Source organism: Schistocerca gregaria, unplaced genomic scaffold, assembly GCF_023897955.1.
Source record: "Schistocerca gregaria isolate iqSchGreg1 unplaced genomic scaffold, iqSchGreg1.2 ptg000723l, whole genome shotgun sequence".
NCBI lineage: Eukaryota > Metazoa > Arthropoda > Insecta > Orthoptera > Acrididae > Schistocerca > Schistocerca gregaria.
In genome coordinates, this window is record NW_026062100.1 from 455,642 (window position 1) to 461,547 (window position 5,906).

The following is a 5,906-nucleotide window of genomic DNA, read 5'->3' on the forward strand; positions in this document are numbered from 1 at the left end:
CTTTCATGTAGAATCTTAAAGTAAAAGCTCATGTCCAAGGCACCAAAGCCAGCTAAAAAGTCATTAATCGATACCTAAAACTTGAATTGTACTACTTCTTACTGGCTATTACATCAACTTAGAAGCTTCATCAGTGTTCTACTATGGTGCGTTTAGTGTCTCCGAATATCGCAGTACGCGACATAGCTTTGCAGACGATAAGTACAACCGTTTCAGAGAGCAGAGCGGCCAATGTGACGATCTGGCTTTAAGTCGATTGGATAACAAATGACGAAAACGGACGGATTTCTGAGGTTTTTACTACATATGAACACTTTTCACATTCTCCCGTGCAACTCGGCTGCTAGTCCTTCTTTCATGCAGAATCTTAAGGTCCTAGATCATGTCCAAGGCCCCAAAGCCAGATAAAGAGTCAATAATCAATATCTAAAACTTGAATTGTACTACTTCTTACTGGCTATTACATCAACTTAGAAGCTTCTCAGTGTTCTACTATGGTGCGTTTAGTGTCTCCGAATACCGCAGTACGCGACATAGCTTTGCAGACGATAAGTACAACCGTTTCAGAGAGCAGAGCGGCCAATGTGACGATTTGTCTTTAAGTCGATTCGATAACAAATGACGAAAACGGACGGATTTCTCAGGTTTTTACTACATATAAACACTTTTCACATTCTCCCGTGCAACTCGGCTGCTAGTCCTCCTTTCATGCAGAATCGTAAGGTCCTAGCTCTTGTCCAAGGCACCAAAGCCAGCTAAAAAGTCAATAATCGATACCTAAAACTTGAATTGTACTAGTTCTTACTGGCTATTACATCAACTTAGAAGCTTTATCTGTGTTCTACTATGGTGTTTTTAGTGTCTCCGAATACCGCAGTACGTGACATAGCTTTGCAGACGATAAGTACAACCGTTTCACAGAGAAGAGCGACCAAAATGACCATCTGGCTTTAAGTCGATTCGATAACAAATGACGAAAACGGACGGATTTCTCAGGTTTTTACTACATATGAACACTTTTCACATTCTCCCGTGCAACTCGGCTGCTAGTCCTCTTTCATGCAGAATCTTAAGGTCCTAGCTCATGTCCAAGTCACCAAAGCCAGCTAAAAAGTCAATAATCGATACATAAAACTTGAATTGTACTACTTCTTACTGGCTATTGCATCAACTTTGAAGCTTCATCTGTGTTCTACTATGGTGCTTTTAGCGTCTCCGCACACCGCAGCACGCGACATAGCTTTGCAGACGATAAGTACAACGGTTTCAGAGAGAAGAGCGGCCAATGTGGCGATCTGGCTTTAAGTCGATTCGATAACAAATGACGAAAACGGACGGATTTCTCAGGTTTTTACTACGTATGAACACTTCTCACATTCACCCGTGCAACTCCTCTGCTACTCCTCCTTTCATGCATAATCTTAAGGCCCTAGCTCATGTCCAAGGCATCAAAGATAGCTATAAAGTCAATAATCGATAACTAAAACTTGAATTGTACTACTTCTTACTGGCTATTACATCAACTTAGAAGCTTCATCTGTGTTCTACTATGAAGATTTTCTTGTCTCCGCATACCGCAGCACGCGACATAGCTTTGCAGACGATATGTACAACCGTTCAGAAAAAAGAGCGGCCAATGTGACGATCTGGCTTTAAGTCGATTCGATAAGAAATGACGAAAACGGACGGATTTCTCAGGTTTTTACTACATATGAACACTTTTCATATTCTCCCGTGCAACTCGGCTGCTAGTCCTCCTTTCATGCAGAATCTTAAGGTCGTAGCTCATGTCCAAGTCACCAAAGCCAGCTAAAATGTCAATAATCGATACCAAAAACTTCAATTGGACTACTTCTTACTGGCTTTTACATCAACTTAGATGCTTCATCTGTGTTCTACTATGGTGATTTTAGTGTCTCCGCATACCGCAGCACGCGAAATAGGTTTGCAGACGATAAGTACAACCGTTTCAGAGAGAAGAGCGGCCAATGTGATGATCTGGCTTTAAGTCGATTCGATAACAAATGACGAAAACGTACGGATTTCTCAGGATTTTATTACATATGAACACTTTTCACATTCTCCCGTGCAACTCGGCTGCTAGTCCTCCTTTCATGCAGAATCTTAAGGTCCTAGCTCATGTCCAAGGCACCAAAGCCAGCTAAAAAGTCAATAATCAATACCTAAAACTTGAATTCTACTACTTCTTACTGGCTATTACATCATCTTAGAAGCTTCATGTGTGTTCTACTATGGTGCTTTTAGTGTCTCCGCATAACGCAGCACGCGACATAGCTTTGCAGACGATAAGTACAACCGTTTCAGAGAGAAGAGCGGTCAATGTGACGATCTGGCTTTAAGTCGATTCGATAACAAATGACGAAAACGGACTTATTTCTCAGGTTTTTATTACATATGAACACTTTTCACATTCTCCCGTGCAACTCGGTTGCTAGTCCACCTTTCATGCAGAATCTTAAGGTCCTAGCTCATGTCCAAATCACCAAAGCCAGCTAAAAAGTCAATAATCGATACCTAAATTTGAATTGGACTGCTTCTTACTGGCTATTACATCAACTTAGATGCTTCATCTGTGTTCTACTATGGTGATTTTAGTGTCTCCGCATACCGCAGCACGCGAAATAGCTTTGCAGACGATAAGTACAACCGTTTCAGAGAGAAGAGCGGCCAATGTGACGATCTGGCTTTAAGTCGATTCGATAACAAATGACGAAAACGGACGGATTTCTCAGGATTTTATCACATATGAACACTTTTCACATTCTCCCGTGCAACTTTGCTGCTAGTCCTCCTTTCATGCAGAATCTTAAGGTCCTAGCTCATGTCCAAGGCACCAAAGCCAGCTAAAAAGTCAATAATCAATAAATAATACTTGAATTCTACTACTTCTTACTGGCTATTACATCAACTTAGAAGCTTCATCTCCGTTCTACTATGGTGCTTTTAGTGTCTCCACATACCGCAGCACGCGACATAGCTTTGCAGAAGATAAGTACAACCGTTTCAGAGAGAAGAGCGGCCAATGTGACGATCTGGCTAAAAGTCGATTCGATAACAAATGACGAAAACGGACGGATTTCTCAGGTTTTTACTACATATGAACACTTTTCACATTCTCCCGGGCAACTCGGCTGCTAGTCCTTCTCTCATGCAGAATCTTAAGGTCCTAGATCATGTCCAAGGCACCAAAGCCAGCTAAAAAGTCAATAATCAATACCTAAAACTTGAATTCTACTACTTCTTACTGGCTATTACATCAACTTAGAAGCTTCATCTCTGTTCTACTATGGTGCTTTTAGTGTCTCCGCATATCGCAGCACGCGACATAGCTTTGCAGACGATAAGTACAACGGTTTCAGAGAGAAGAGCGGCAAATGTGACGATCTGGCTTTAAGTCGATTCGATAACAAATGACGCAAACGGACGGATTTCTCAGGTTTTTACTACATATGAACACTTTTCACATTCTCCCGTGCAACTCGGCTGCTAGTCCTCCTTTCATGCAGAATCTTAAGGTCATAGCCCATGTCCAAGGCACCAAAGCCAGCTAAAAAGTCAATAACGATATCTAAAACTTGAATTGTACTATTTCTTACTGGCTATTACATCATCTTAGAAGCTTCATCTGTGTTCTACTATGGTGCTTTTAGTGTCTCCGCATAACGCAGCACGCGACATAGCTTTGCAGACGATAAGTACAACCGTTTCAGAGAGAAGAGCGGTCAATGTGACGATCTGGCTTTAAAACGATTCGATAACAAATGACGAAAACGGACGGATTTCTTGGGTTTTTACTACATATGAACACTTTTCACATTCTCCCGTGCAACTCGGCAGCTAGTCCTCCTTTCATGTAGAATCTAAATGTCCTAGCTCATGTCCAAGGCACCAAAGCCAGCTAAAAAGTCAATAACCGATACCTAAAACTAGAATTGTACTACTGCTTACTGGCTATTACATCAACTTAGAAGGTTGATCTGTGTTGTACTATGGTGCTTTTAGTGTCTCAGCATACCGCAGCACGCGACATAGCTTTGCAGACGATAAGTACAACCGTTTCAGAGAGAAGCGCGGCCAATGTGACGATCTGGCTTTAAGTCGATTCAATAACAAATGACGAAAACGGACGGATTTCTCATATTGGTTTTTACTACATATGAACAGTTTTCACATTCTCCCGTGCAACTGGGCTGCTAGTCCTCCTTTCATACAAAATCTTAAGGTCCTAGCTCATGTTCAAGGCAATAAAGCCAGCTACAAATTCAATAACCGATACCTAAAACTTGAATTGTACTGCTTCTTACTGGCTATTATTTCATCTTAGAAGCTTCATCTGTGTTCTACTATGGTGTTTTTAGTGTCTCCGAATACCGCAGTACGCGACATAGCTTTGCAGACGATAAGTACAACCGTTTCAGAGATAAGAGCGGCTAATGTGATGATCTGGCTTTAAGTCGATTCGATAACAAATGACGAAAACGGACGGATCTCTCAGGTTTTTACTACATATGAACTCTTTTCACATTGTCCCGTGCAACTCGGCTGTTAGTCCTCTTTTCATGCAGAATCTCAAGGTCCTTGCTCATGTCCAAGGCACCAAAGCCAGCTAAAAGGTCAATAATCGATACCTAGAACTTGAATTGTACTACTTCTTACTGGCTATTACATCAACTTAGAAGCTTCATCTGTGTTCTACTATGGTGATTTTAGTGTCTCCACATACCGCAGCACGCGACATAGCTTTGCAGACGATAAGTACAATCGTTTCAGAGAGAAGAGCGGCCAATGTGACCATCTGGCTTTAAGTCGATTCGATAACAAATGACGAAAACGGACGGATATCTCAGGTTTTTTCTACATATGAACACTTTTCACATTCTCCCGTGCAACTCGGCTGCTAGTCCTCCTTTCATGCAGAATCTTAAGGTCCTAGCTCATGTCCAAGGCTCCAAAGCCACCTAAAAAGTCAATAATCGATACCTAAAACTTGAATTCTACTACTTCTTACTGGCTATTACATCAACATAGAAGATTCATCTGTGTTCTACTATGGTGCTTTTAGTGTCTCCGAAAACCGCAGTACGCGACATAGCTTTGCAGACGATAAGTACAACCGTTTCAGAGAGCAGAGCTGCCAATGTGATGATTTGGCTTTAAGTCGGTTCGATAACAAATGACGAAAACGGATGGATTTCTCAGGTTGGTTTTTACTACATATGAACACTTTTCACATTCTCCCGTGCAACTCGGCTGCTAGTCCTTCTTTCATGCAGAATCTTAAGGTCCTAGATCATGTCCAAGGCACCAAAGCCAGCTAAAAAGTCAATAATCAATATCTAAAACTTGAATTGTACTACTTCTTACTGGCTATTACATCAACTTAGAAGTTTCATCTGTGTTCTACTATGGTGCTTTTAGTGTATCCGCATACCGCAGCACGCGACATAGCTTTGCAGACGATAAGTACAACGGATTCAGAGAGAAGAACGGCAAATGTGACGATCTGGCTTTAAGTCGATTCGATAACAAATGACGAAAACGGACGGATTTCTCAGGTTTTTACTACATATGAACACTTTTCACATTCTCCCGTGCAACTCGAGTGCTAGTCCTCCTTTCATGCAGAATCTTAAGGTCCTGGCTCATGTCCAAGGCACCAAAGCCAGCTAAAAAGTCAATAACCGATACCTAAAAATTGAATTGTACTACTTCTTACTGGCTATTACATCATCTTAAAAGCTTCATCTGTGTTCTACTATGGTGTTTTTAGTGTCTCCGAATATCGCAGTACGCGTCATAGCTTTGCAGACGATAAGTACAACCGTTTCAGAGAGAAGAGCGGCCAATGTGACGATCTGGCTTTAAGTCGATTCGATAACAAATGA